Consider the following 15,527-nt stretch of genomic DNA (forward strand, 5'->3'; position numbering starts at 1 on the left):
TTCTAATTTCTCTATAGATTCACAATACAGCATGCGCTGAAATCCCCCTAGCTACTTACTACTCTATAACACATAAAATCAAAAATGAAATGGAATTCAAATTGGTCGAGAAAAAGAACCGCGCTAGTTGGAATTTGGGGAAAGATAGAGAGCTCTCTAGAATCTCATGATCAAATTGAGAGTTCCCTTTGCTAGTCCATGAATATGCCGCACCCAGCAGTTTGAGGAGTTGGCCAGATACGGGTCGAAGCCCTGCCTTGAAAAAGTCAGGACTTTTGGGCAGATTCCAATATCCGGGCCATCTCTTTCTACGAATTCCTCGGGTTGTCGGAATCTCTGGTTCGAACAAGACCAGGAGTCCCATTCATTCGTTTATGGGAGCGAATCTCTGTTCCCATTCTCCACCGGGTCATCAAGTGATAACCAGTTAAATTCATTTTTCCATCCATGATTTTTACCCTAGGACTAACTCTGTTTGACCTACCTTGATTGCCTAGTTAATGCTACCGTCGCAAGCAACCTCTTAAAAATTAGGGAGTGAATGACCCTTCTATCTAGATCGATGATTTCGTTCGGCCAAGCCATCTATCGAAAGTCTTGCAAGTAACCTATAATAAGCTAAGCGAGCTAGAAGCTAAAGTGAATCTTTTTTGGCATCTTTTTCTTTGCTTTGACTGCGACGTTGTTTGGTCTTCCTCTTTCCCTTGTCCCATGTTTCAAAGCTAGCAACAAGTTCGAGCCTTCGCGATCTCTCTTGAACGGCGGTCGGTCAGTCCATTTCTTCTTTTGATGCAAGACTGATGCTTTGAATGTCTCCCATATCATTCGATAATAAAGATCCACTACTTACCTTATAGACGCTAAACTCAGTACCTCACTTCCTTACTAGTACACCTACTATACCCATACTTATTACGAATGTGTTCACCAGACATCTGACTTAGCAACCTTCTTCTTAGACCGGCAATGATAAGGAAGGAGATCTATGGATAATGGGATATAGAAGTCAGGCGCGACAGTCAGCTCAGTCAGAGCGAAAGCAGTCAGGAAAGGTTAACGTCAGACAATGTAGTGCAAGCGACTGGTAGCGCTTGCCATATAAAGAAGGCGACTATAGTGGGAGACGAAGGCGATGTGGGATTGCCAAATAGAGGTAGAGCTTGCAAGGAAATTCAAAAGATGTTAGTAAGATGTAGCGCTAGCTAGGTTAGGGTAGCACTTGCCATAAAGAAGCTAGCTAGAAAGCAGGTCAGGCAGGCTAGCGATAGTACAAGCAAGCTAACACGCAGGCGAGGTTGAATGGGGCTTGCACAAGCTTTATATTATCGCAAGCGCAACCTTTGACCCCTTCGTCGATAGCCTCTCATTTGTTAGACTACTCGCGTGGCCTACTGCATTTAGGTATAAGAAACCCCAACCAGGAAAAGAGTGTAAAGCAGTACTTATTTTAAATTTTGTCCCTTGTAAACAAAAGTGGTCATGACATAAATTGCTAATGAAGACCAGATCCCCAGTCACTGACAATTGCGTGTGGCATTCCATGCAATGAATATATCAGTAAATGACGTTGTCAAGGTAGATGTGATTATTTGCCTTTAAAAATATTGCATATAAAGAGAAAGATAGCCAGTCTTCTTGAGCGGACGAGAGTGTTATGTAAAAAGGACCAAAGAGGATCCTATCCTAAAGGAGAAGGAGGAGGAGTAGGAGCTACGTTTAGGGGCAGAATCGAATGATTACGATATAAACAATGAGATAATGGAGAACACTTAGAAAATTCACTTTGAGTACAGGGAAGACTGCTGGTAGGAATTTCTCAGGGCGTATTATGATTTTTCACCAAGGGGGTGGATCGAAGTGATTGCAACGGAGAATTGATCTGAAACAAAGCACTTAGTCTATATGCATTATAGAAAAAATAGAATATGAGACTAATCATTCTTCTTAAATTGCTCCGGTATGATGGACCGGGGGGGGAAGGGGTTTTCAGAGAAAATGCAACATGATAGAAGAGTTCGCTCTGCCGCATAAGATCCTTGAATCAACCACGGCTACCATCTGCGGTCCATTTTTGTTCTCTTCCCTACCAGGGAAGTAGGATGAAAGAAAGGTAGCTTGCTTCTCTCGTGGATGGGTGGCGACTTATGTAGTGGTCGCCCTTTCTACCAGAATGCCTTCTTGATCAAAGAGGCCCTTTTTTACTAGTAAGAACGCAGGAAGTAAAACAACTTGCGCGAAGGACATTTTTGTCATGACCTAAACCGTAGGGCCGCGACGGGCACCTTGTGCCTAACTCAACCGAGTACCAACGTAACGTATCCTTCTTATCATACTATCATGGGTAAATGAACCGAAAAGGCCGTCATGAGATAACTAGAATTAATCATAAGATAATACTCGACATGGGATGATCCAACATGATATAGAAGCTTATGCATGCGACATACGGGCCTATAAGGCCGACATAATCCTTTGTATACTCAAATCATAGGCCGACAAGGCCATACAAGTATCTATATACATGACATCTGTCTAAAAGCCTCTAAGAGTACATAAATGTCATAAAGGTTGGGACAGAGCCCCAAATACTAATCAATACATGTCTAAATCATACTTACCAAATAGGCAACTCCTGAGCAAGTGGAGTGCACAAAAACCTTCCGCTGAGCTGATAGCCTACTAGGAGAACTCTTAACCAGTCTATCGGGACCTGAGGGCATAAAACGTAGCATCCCCAGGCAAAAGAGACGTCAGTACAAATAATTACCGAGTATGTAAGGCATGAAAATAGTATATAAAAGATATGAAAGAAACACGGAGTAAAGAACTAAACCTGTAATTCTGAATAGCTCTGTGAATCATGAAAAATTTATAATGTCATGCATGCGCGTATAAATGTCATACCATGCATAGGTATATACATAACGCCATCAAGCCTCTGAGGGCATCCCATCATATCATCTCAGCCACTGTGGGCGAAATCATCAACGTATATCAGCTGATCAGGTGGTGGTGCGTATATAATGCCATAACCTTTCCCCATATCCCATATACATATAATATACATGTATAGAACGCCATCTGGTCATGGGTCAATAAACATGTATAAATGAATGCAATGCATAATGAAGTAAGTCAATGATATAATGCAATGATACACCTTTATCAACTACGTATTGTTCTGAGACCTATGAACAGAAGCTATAATAATAAGACACATGGGGAATCAATAACATAGGCACCCCTAGTACTTCTATGAATAGAGGCATTTATAAAAGTTGCGTGTTTGCTTGTTTCGTTTGTATCGTATAGATCATGCCAAAAGGAAATAAGGGATAGCCTTAATATACCTTTGCAATCTTCTCTCCAATCGTCAACCAAACTCAATATTATCTTCTTACGTCTCCAATGAGTAACCCGAATTCATCGTCATCATATAAGCATTGTAACTCTCATATTTCAAAACCAATATTCTACAAGAAAACGGACAGCACATCCCCTATTTTTACTACATCCCATAAGTCACTAAAAGTCACTAAACAACCCAAACAACAACAATATAATCCACAATAAGCTCTCTAATTACTGCAACAACCATTTTGAGCGGCTGGCTCGATTTACAATTAACAAAAAATATAATTTAATCCAATTCCTTTTCCATGAATCTTCCTACAACTTGTATAACATCATACTTATGCTTACCATATCATTTTCATCCCAAAACATCATAAAAATAATCTTCAAAAATAGTCCACACGCCTAGCACCTTAACCTTTATCGTCAACCTCTTATTTTTCATGTTATCTTCTTCAATCAACTGAATTAGCACATAGAAAATCTTAACAACAGCAGCCAAAACATAATCAAACTATTTATAATAATTTTTAGCCACAACCAACCATATATATAGCCGCAACACAGCCCACAAAAAAAGATAACGATTCCTTATGCCATGTCAATTACTATCTTAAAGATTTTAATTCAAACAACACAAACAACACATGATTAACCTTAAGCATAACCAAGAACAAGATTTACATACTTTAGGCAGTAGATACAACTTGAAATTTCAGCCATAACAACATATATATATATAGTTGGTTGTGAATTTCAGCCATATATATATATATAGCCTTAAAACAACCCAACAAAAGATAACAACAACTCTTCCCCTTTCAAGTGTTATCTTGTAATCATCATCCAATAACTTAACCAACACATAGATAATATTAATCCCAAGAAATAGGTGTTATACATACCTTAAAGAATCTAGAAAAACTCGAACCAAATCTTCCCTTATCTTACAACCACCCTTAATCACATTATGACACCATAAAGACTCTCTTCTTCACTTAGGCTAAATTTTGATGTTTGATTATGGTGTATTCCTTTGGAATTTATTTGGAGCCTTTGGGGAGCTGTTTGGGAGGGTTGGGAGAGTGTGATTCTGGAAGGAGAATGAAAAATGAGCAAAGCGCATCCCAAAAATAAGATAAGAATAAGTGAAGATCGGGCCCCGACCAAGTGGGTCCCATAGGGGCCTCCTGCGCAGTCTCGCGAAAACGTAAATATTTATCTATACTGATGTCGATGAACGGTTTGCAGAGTTAGAAACTAGACACATGGAGCTTTAATTTAATATAAATATCTTCCTGTAACTCTCAATATATTGGGAGAAAATCGCCTCGCAACCTGGCCTATAAATCTGCCAGTTTCTCCGAAGTGCGGCGACGTGACTTGGCGACCCTATTTTAAAAATCCATATTTATTTACTCCTATATTGTATGAATAAATGGTTTGGACTTTGGAAACTAGATTCATATACCTTCATTTTGGTATGATATATGTCTCAAAATGACATCATAAAGCTTACGAATTAATTTCTCAAAACGACTCGTTACAAGGCAAATCTTAACTCGATTTTTCCGCAACTTAAATCCGATTTTTCCCAAACTTTATATTCCATATCCAAACATCATATATAGTCATATCATAACTTTAAACTCATTTAAATCATGATTAGAAAGTTTCATATTCATTTTAGCTTACTTAAGACTTCGGTAAACCTTTCTTATCCTTATAAAAGGATTTCATTCTTTTTGAGCTTACTTTAGTTAATCCTATAATGACAGTGACGTTTGAAGTATGGGGTGTAACAGATTTCTTCTCTGTCCTCTCAGCTCCAAAGGATAGGTAAGAGACTGCATCCCTTTCCTTCAGTAGCTCGTTAGGTTTCCCAAGAATAGTGGTAGCTAGGGCAAAGCCCGCTTTCTTTGATCCGCGAATGAGAGAGAAAGTCTAAGGAAAAAACACGTTATCTCTTTATGGGTACATAGGATCAAATGTAAAGCAGCGTTCTCTTGGCACCATTTTAAGCGGCAAGAAACTTTAGGGCTTGTTGGAGCTTCTAAGCGTAACGAATCGAAGTTGAAGATAGATTAAGGTAGCTTGCCTGCCAGTATCACATTACTTGAAACTCATTACTACTACACCGAGGTTAGTCTTAATACTTACTGGGTACCGATTATGGTGTACTCATGCTATGCTTCTGCACATCTTTTTGTGCAGATCCAGGTACCTTGGACCGTACTGATCTATAGTAAGTCATTTCACACACCGGAGACTTCAAGGTATCCCTGCATGATCCAACCACAGGCCTCGGAGTCACCCTCTTAGTTTCATTACTATTGTTTATGTATTATAGACAATTCTGTATTTTGAGATTAATATTGTGTATTCGATTAGAGCTTGTGACTCTGTACCACATAGTTTTGGGATATTATGCCGAATACTTTGTGCTTTGGCCGATATTACTTTTATTTCCACATTTTTGATAAACAATATTTTTGTTAATTCATGTTTTCATTGTTTAAAATAATGTTGAGTGACCGGCTTAACTAGTTGGAAGACTAGGTGTCATCACGACTCTCAATGAGGAAATTTCGATCGTGACAAGTTGGTATCAGAGCTCTAGGTTTATAGGTTCTATGATTCTTAAGTCTTGCGGATCGGTACGGGGAGACGTTTGTACTTATCTTTGAGGGGTTACAGAACTATTAGGAAATTTCACTTTTTTCGTTACTTTTCATGCAGATTTATTGATTTCCGAACTTAACCTTTTGTCTTTCTATTCTCTCATAGATGGTGAGTACACGCACTGTTGGATTTGATGAGGAAACCTCGCGCCCCTTGCAAGTGCTGTGAGAGGTCGGGCTGATGAAGAGCACATGCTACAGCTAGAGCACCTGCCAGAGCAGTGATCGAGGATCCACCAGCAGCTCCGGTTGGGGAGAAGGCACCTGATATACCTATTACTATCCCTGGACTCCATAAAACTTTAACACAATTCCTGAGCATGTTTGGTACCTTGGCTCAGCGAGACTGATCCCACTTGTACCAGCTACTTCTCAAGATGGGGGAGGAACACAGACTCCCGCCTCCCGTACTCCAGAGCAGTGGGTCCATGTTGATCAGATTTTAGAGCAGAGGAGGCTTGAGAGGTTCAAGAAGTATGATCTTCCTACTTTCAGTGGCGCAGTTTCTAAGGATGCACATGGTTTCCTAGACTAGTGTCATTGTATTCTCCACACCATGGGAATTGTGGAGGTGAGCAGAGTTGCCTTTACCACATTTCAGTTGACGTGTTCAGCATATAGGTGGTGGCAGGCTTATGAGGAGGGTAGGCCAGTTGGTACATCGCCACTCACTTGGGCTTATTTTTCTGATCTATTTTTAAGGGAGTTTGTCCAACAGACCCTCCGGGATGCATGGCGCATAGAGTTCGAGCAATTGCGTTAGAGACTATGACGGTGTCAGAATATGCCATGAGGTTTAGTAGCTATCCCTCCATGCACCTTCTTTGGTTTCTACAGTCAGAGATCGAGTCTGCAGATTTATTGAAAGGCTCAGTTATGGTATTAGATGCAGTCTGGCAAGGGAGCTGGAGATCGATACTCCATTACAGCGGGTTATTAAGATTACTTGGACATTAGAGCGTATTCGTGGTCAGGAGAGGGAGGATAGGGAGTACAAGAGGCCTCATGGTTTTGGAGGATCTGGGGGCTCCTACTTTGGGGGAAAGATCCATTATGGCAGAGTTTTATCAATCAAACAAATAGGTACGAACTTCAGGCCACTCGTAGTGCCCTAGATATTTCAGGACATCAGAGTACTCATCTTACCCAGCCATCATCTTGTGCACCTCGTTCACGGGGTGCTTACAGCCGTTATTCTAGCCATCCGGGTCAGGCTCAGTTCCAGTAGCCAAACCCGCCGATAAATTGTTTCGAGTGTGGTGATACTGGGCACATTATAAGGGATTGTCCCAAACTTAGGAGTAGTGGACCTCCATAGGGTACACAGTCCATGGTTTCTGCTCCATTTTCTACTTCACCTGCACAGCCAGCCAAAGGGGAGGACAGGTGGGTAGCGGTCGTCCTAGAGGGGGAGGCCAGGCCCGTTGTTATGCTTTTCCGGGTAGGACTGAGGCTATTGCATCAGATGCTATCATCACAGGTATTATTCCGGTCTATCATAGGAATGCATCAATTTTACTTGATCCAGGTTCAACGTATTCATATGTATCATCTTACTTTACTTCATATTTGGATATATCTCGTGATTCTTTGAGTGCCCATGTTTATGTGTCTATGCTTGTTGGGGATTCTATTATGGTAGACCATGTCTATCGGTCGTGTTTTGTCACTATCAAGAGTTATGAGACTAAGGTTGACCTTCTGTTACTCAATATGGTATAATTTTATGTGATTTTGGGCATGGATTGGTTGTCGACCTATCACGCTATTCTAGATTGTCACGCCAAGAGTATGACATTGGCTATGCCGAGTTTACCATAGTTGAGTGGAGAGGTACATTGGGTTATGTTCCTAGTAGGGTAGTGTCCTTTCTGAAGGCACAACGAATTGTTGAGAAGGGGTGCTTATCATATCTAGCCTTTGTGAGGGATGTCACTGCTGATACTACTACCGTTGAGTCAGTTCCAGTAGTGAGATATTTTGCACATATGTTTCCAGCAGACCTACCAGGCATGCCACCAGATAGGGATATCGATTATGGTATTGAATTGGTGTCGAGCACTTAGCCCATTTCTATTCCACCGTATCGCATGGCAGCAGTAGAGTTGAAGGAATTAAAGGAACAACTTCAGGAGTTTCTTGACAAGGGTTTCATCATGTAGAGTATTTCACCTTGGGGTGCTCAAATTCTATTAGTGAAGAAGAAAGACAACTCTATGAGAATGTGTATTCACTACAAGCAGCTGAACAAAGTTATAGTCAAGAACAAGTACCCACTACTGCGCATTGATGATTTCTTCGATTAGCTTCAGGGTGCTCGAGTATTCTCGAAGATTGACTTAAGGTCGGGGTATCATCAACAGAAGATTCGGGATTCAGACATTCTGAAGATAGCTTTCAGGACTCGCTATAGTCACTATGAGTTTCTGGTGATGTCATTTGGGCTGACTAATGCCCCAGCAGCCTTTATTCACTTGATGAACAGTGTATTCCAGCCATATCTTGATTCCTTTGTCATCGTATTCATTGAAGACATATTGGTGGATCCGAAGAAGATTGAGGCAGTTCAGAGTTGGCCCATACCTTCTAGCGCTACTGAGATCCGGAAGTTTCTTAGTTTGGCTGTGTATTATCGTCGTTTTATGGAGGGGATTTCATATATAGCAACACCTTTGACTAGATTAACTCAGAAGGGTGCCCCAATTAGGTGTCCTAACAAGTGTGAGGAGATCATTCAGAAGCTCAAGGCTACCTTGGCTACAACTCCAGTTCTGGTTTTGCCTTTAACATCGATTTCTTATACAATTTATTTTGATGCTGCATGGATTAGCATTGGGTGTGTGTTAATGCAGAAGGGTAGAGTTATTATGTATGCTTCACGTCAGTTGAATCCTCATGAGAAGAACTACCTAGTGCACGACTTGGAGTTGGCGACAATTATTCACGCACTGAAGATATATGGAGGCACTATCTCTACGACATGTCATGTGAGGTGTTCACGGATCACAGGAGTCTACGACACTTGTTCAAGAAAGAGGATCTAAACTTGAGGCAACAGAGGTCGTTGGAGCTACTAGAGGACTATGATATCACAATTCTTTATCATCCCGGGAAGGCCAATGTGATGGTCGATGCTTTGAGTAGGAAGGCTGAGAACATGGGTAGTCTTTCTTTTATTCCATTTTAGGAGAGATCGTTAGCTTTGGATGTTCAGGCTTTGGCCAACAGGTTCGTGAGGTTGGATGCTTCAGAGCCAAGCTAGGTTCTTGTTTGCGTGGTTTCACGGTCTTCTTTATTTAAGCGCATCCAGGCACGTCAGTATGATAACCCCCCTCCCCCCTTTATTTTCCTTGTGGACACTATCACGCCCCGAACCTGGAGGGGCGAGACTGGCACCCGATGCCTCACCTAACCTTACGTACCAACTTACGACTAAGGAACTCTGATCATGTGATGTCATACTTTGGCCATGGGCCACATTGCAAGACAACTGCGAATGCTGAATAAATATCAATATAAAACTGGGCCGACAAGGTCGTCATAATTACTACAGCTGACAAACCAACCAAATATACATACAAGGCCTACAAGCCCAACATGCTGCACTAACTGACAGGATATGTCTACAAGCCTCTACTGGTGGATATACTGTGATCAGAACAGCTTCCCGACCTACTCATAACATATATACATTTATACACAATATGTACATAAAGCTCTAGACCCGGCAACTCCGAAAGGCATGGAGCTTACCGATCAAGCTGAACTCGGGCAACACTTAATGAGGAGGTATACATGTCTGTTTGAACCTGCACGCATGAAATGCAGTGCCCCCAAAAAAGGGACGTCAGTACGAAATAATGTACCGAGTATGTAAGGCACTATACTGAAAGCTGAAACTGAACTGATAATATAATAACTGAAAGCAACTGCAAGTCAATGATAATCTGAAGATATGCTTACCTGCTGATACTGACTCAACTCTCTCAATATAGTAAGTAAAATAGTTGTCCGGCCTTATAAGCCTCGGTATATATATAACTGCTCTGCCGTAGTAGGCTCGCTCATAGGCGCTCGGCCATACTAGGTTCTGTATCTCGGCTAATTGGGCTCGCTCATAGGCGCTCGGCCACAGTAGGCTCGGTATATAACTTACCATCTGATCAGAGGTTGCCCAATAGGGGCCTGCCCATTGATTATAGCTCGATGGTAATGAAAATACTGTAATACTGCATATATAGGCTCTCTGCTCTCTTGACTAGAAAAAGACAATACTCAACTGAATATGAAGTCCCGATAAGGAGAATATTGTAACTTACGAGACTAGAAAAATATACATAAATTTCGGAATATGAATTTCTCTTTATGTCTCGTCATCAACTAATGTAATGGATTCCCTTATTATTTAATCATTCATTTTCTTAAGTAATGACATATGGTGTTTGTAACCTTATGCTTGTTGACTAAACGAGGACTATTTTACATTTTGGTATAACTTATGCAAATCGTAAAAGTATCAGTGTGTTAGTAATAAAGGTATCTCAACACCTTCAATTAGGAAATCCTTACATAATAATCCACATATTATTGTTCCCTCATTATTTTCCACTGCATAAACAATTTCTGCATTATTACAATTCGGCATAATTTCCCAGATTTTTGGTATTACAGGGTCATGCCAAAATGAAGGAAGGGCTTAGCCTTAACATACCTGAGTCGATTCTCTGTATGATATTCTTGAAAAAGGTTGCACCGTACTCCTTTAGAATCGCAAAATTCCGTTGCTATTACGCAGTATAATTTCGTATGAAATTGTTTGACGAGCAAAATCACGTCAATCTATCTCACTTTGTAGAAGAATCATATGAAACAAGATATATGAAACAAGAGCCACTTTGTAAAATCATGTTTGAGACTTTCCACCGTAAGTGTCTCACTTACAAAATATATAATCCCTTGCAACAAATGAATTTGATAACCTTGATGATAAGTTAGAGATACACCAAAATCATTTCACTTTTCACGTGTAATTGTCTTAAGTTTGATATCCAGTTGCCTACTAATTGATTTGTCTAAAGGTAAGAGTCACCTATGTCTTATTCCACTTGCTGCCACGTGGGGGTGGGGTGGGGATTTTAATCTTATCCTATAATTAATTAATTAATTAGATAATATCCCGCTATCCGATAATTACCCAATTACCCGCACAATTAAAAATTGTCTCAAATTACTTAAAATTCTATTTATTTTTTATGTATTTTTTACATCATACTATCATGGTCATATGGTACCATATAAAGTAAATACATACACTATTATTTTTACTAAAATATCCATGTAAAAATACATATATTTCTCAACTTATAATTTTTCTAATCTCATATAATAAGTAAAAATTCGCGTTCGCTTAATTCTTAAAATGATAAAAAGATAACCTTCTTTTCTTGTGAAAAAAATAATTTCTATCTTTACAATAAAGAAAATCTCATAAACTTTCTCATATTAGGTGTATAATTTATCATATCCGATAATAGTAATAATGGTAACTATTCAAAATTATACTTATAAAAATTTTACTAAAATACTCCACTTAAAAGAAAATACCACATTAACATAATATCTAACGGTATCAATGTTGATAAACTTACGGAGTCTTACGGTCACAAATCCTCTGTAGAAAAGTACGGGATGTAACAGACACGGTGCACCACAGTGATGCCAAGGAGGTAACTATTGGTGATGATAGGGTATTGAGGATGTAGGGTCGGGTTTGTGTTCCGAATGTGGATGGATTGCGTGAGTTGATTCTTGAAGAAGCCCATAGTTTGTGGCATTCCATTCGTCTGGGCACCGTGAAGATGCACCCCGATTTGAAAAATCACTATTGGTGGAGAAGAATGAAGAAGGATATTATGGAGTATGTGGCTCCGTGTTTGAACTGTCAGCAGGTGAAGTACGAGCATTAGAGACCAAGTGGTTTGCTTCAGAGACTTGACATCCCGGAGTTCAAGTGGGAGCGTATCACCATGGATTTTGTAGTTGGACTTCCATGGACCTTAAGGAGATTTGACACAGTGTGGGTCATTGTGGATGGACTGACCAAGTCTGCACAATTCATTCCCCTTATGACTACCTATTCTTCAAAGCAGCTGGCTCGGATTTATCTTCGTGAGATTATTCTCCTTCATGGTGTGCAGGTGTCTATTATCTCGGGTCGAGGCACGCAATTCACATCATAGTTTTGGAGAGTTGTGCAGCGTGAGTTGGGCACACAGGTTGAGCTGAGTATGACATTCCATCCCGAGACTGACGGGCAGTCCAAGCGCACTATTCAGATCTTGGAGCACATGTTACGTGCCTGTGTTATTGATCTCGTGGGTTCATGGGATCAGTTTCTAGAGCTAGCTAAGTTTGCCTTGATAGATTTGGTGAGAGGTGGCCTATAGACTTGCATTGCAAACCAGCTTATCGGGAGTTCACCTAGTGTTCAATGTTTCCATGCTCCAAAAGTATTATGGTGATCCGTCACATGTGTTGGATTTTATCTTAGTGCAATTGGACAAGGATTTAACCTATGTTTAGGAGTCGGTAGCTATTTTAGATAGGCAATTCCGAAAGTTGAGGTCGAAATACATTGTGTCAGTGAAGGTTCAGTGGAGAGGTCAACCGGTCAAGGAGGCGACTTGGGAGATCGAGCATGATATGTGGAGTCATTATTCTCACCTTTTTCGCACTTCAGGTATGTCTCTATACTCGTTCTAGGATGAACATTTGCTTAAGATGGGGAGAATATAAAGACACGATCAATCATTTTGTGTATTTGAGCCTCGTTTCCCTTTTTGAAGCTTCTCCTATGTGCATTTGTTATTTTATGACTTGCGGGGATGGTTGGTTTCATTTCAGGGAGGTTTTGTAATGATCTAGAACAATTGGTTCTTAGTTTAGAAGCTTAAGTTGGAAATATTTACCGAGGATTGACTTCTTTGAAAACGACCCCGGAACAATGTTTTGATAGTTCCAATAGGTTTTATGGTGATTTTGGACTTAGCGTGTGTCCAGAATTGGATTCGGAGGTTACTTGGTTGTTTTGGCTGGTTTTGCCGAACGTTGACAATTTGAAGGTTTAGAAATTTTCTAAGTTTGACCATAGTTTGACTTTATGTCTATTGGGTTTGGATTTCAGTTTCAAGGCTTGGAATAGGTCTGTTTTGTCATTTGGAACTTTTTTGCAAAGTTTTGTGTCATTCCGAGTTGGTTTGGTGGAAATCGGACGCTTGGTTGTGATTTTAGCAATTCTTGAGTTTCATTGTGAATCTTATGTGTTTTGGTGTTTGATTCATGGTTCCGGTGTTATTTTGGTATTTTTATCATGCAAATGAGTTCGTATGATATTTTTAGACTTGTGTGGATATTTGGTGTAGATTCCCGGGGGTCGACTGAGTTTCAGATGCTTTTTGGATTGGTTTTGTCACGCCCTAAACCTGGGGGCGAGACCGGCACCCAGTGCCTCATTTAACTTAGCCTACCAACTTGCGACTAAGAAACTCTGAACAAACAATGTCATACTTTGGCTGTAGGGCCACATTGCAAGATAGTCTACGAAACAAAATATAAAACTGAACGGGAACTAGTTCTGACTGAACATCAATATAAAGCTGGGCCGAGAAGACCGTTATAACTACTACAGCTGACAAACCAACAAAAATATACATACATGGCCTACAAGCCCATTATACTGCACTAACTGACAGGATATGTCTACAAACTTCTACCGATGGATGTACTGTATTCGGAATACGACCCCGACCTGTCCATAATATATATAAATACATACACAATATGTACTCAAAACCCTAGACCCAGAAACACCGAAGGACGTGGAGCTTACCGATCAAGCAGATCACGGACAACACCTACGGAGGAGGTCTACCAGTCTGTCTATCCGAACCTGCATGCATGAAATGCAGCGTCCTCAGGAGTGGGACGTCAGTACGAAATAATGTACCGAGTATGTAAGGCAATAGAATAACTGAAAGCTGAAACTAAACTGATAATATAATAACTAAAAGTAATTGGGAGCTAAAGATGATATAATACTTACCTGCTGATACTAACTCAACTCTCTCAATATCGTAAGTAAAATAGATGTCCGGCCCTATAAGGCTCGGAACGTGTAACTGCTCTACCGTAGTACGCTCGTTCATAGGCGCTCGGCCATACTAGGCTCTGTATCTCGGCCATTCTAGGCTCTCTCATAGGCGCTCGGCCACAGTAGGCTCGGTATATAACTTACCATCTGATCAGAGGTTACCCAATAGGGGCCTGCCCACAAATTATAGCTCGGTGGTGGTAAAAATACTGTAATACTATAAATTTATAGACACTCTACCATCTTGACTAAAAGAAGATAATACTTAACTAAATAGAAAGTCCCAGTAAGGGAGAATACTATAACTTCTGAGACTAGGATAATGTGAATAAATTCAGGAATACGAACTTCTCTTTATGTCTCGTTATCAAACCCATGTAGTTACGAGATTATGTCAAAATGAAGGAAAGGTTTAGCCTTAACATAACTTATCACAATCTTTCCAATAACCACGTTGAACTCGTCTTTTTGCACCTTAATCTACAATAACGATAATAATACTATCATTAAGTTACGAAAGGTACAACTATTGCCTAACCAACGATAGGTTTATTTGATAATAAAACGGGCAGCATCTCCCCTATCATCTTTACTTCCTCAAAATTCAAGATAACACCAACAACACAACAACACAATAATAAAAACATATATACATTATTTTACAACCTTATATAGACCACAAAATACTACAAAACAGCCCAACACACCCCAATCTCTTCATACACAAAACGACCACCGTAGTAGTATCAAACACCCCGAAAATGTTACGACGAACGACCAGCCCACCACCCTGAATTTATGTGGTGTTTCTCCACATCCTTTCTCCTTGAAAACTCCCTAAAACATTAGCAAAACACGCAATCCAAAAGCAACACAAAACAACCCAGAAAATAGTCCACTACAAGTTGAATAACTCGAATTCATGGCTTTCGATCACCGTCCCATGAGTTACCTTATTTATTGAATAACTCAGCTCCTATCTTGGTTCTTCAAACTCTAGGTTTTTCCTCCAACTAGAACTTGAAAAGGAGAGAAAATCAATTAGGGTTTGTGTGCAATTTTTGTAAGGATATTTGCAGGGGTTTATGTCTGGTTATTGTGCTATATAATGAGTGTTATATTTCAGGAGATACACCTTTAAATCGGCCAAAGGCTATTTCGGGTATATTTAATCCTCTCATTTAATCAAGTAGGTGACACACCTACTTGTCACCTAGCAGTCTGCGCAGTCTCGCAAAAATGCATATATATCTCTACTCCAATGTAGTATTGGCAAATGGTTTAATGATTTAGAACATAGATGTCACACCCCAACCTCGGGAAGCGCGACTGGCATTCAACCG

The 15,527-nt window shown here is 40.1% G+C and overlaps 1 pseudogene; it reads left to right on the forward strand.

Annotated features, from left to right (window-relative positions):
- Window positions 1-1,750: 1,750 nt before the first annotated feature.
- On the forward strand, window positions 1,751-6,570 carry LOC142171800 (large ribosomal subunit protein uL2mz, N-terminal part-like; annotated as a pseudogene).
- The last annotated feature ends 8,957 nt before the right edge of the window (window positions 6,571-15,527 follow it).

This window comes from Nicotiana tabacum, chromosome 17, assembly GCF_000715075.1.
Source record: "Nicotiana tabacum cultivar K326 chromosome 17, ASM71507v2, whole genome shotgun sequence".
Lineage (NCBI taxonomy): Eukaryota > Viridiplantae > Streptophyta > Magnoliopsida > Solanales > Solanaceae > Nicotiana > Nicotiana tabacum.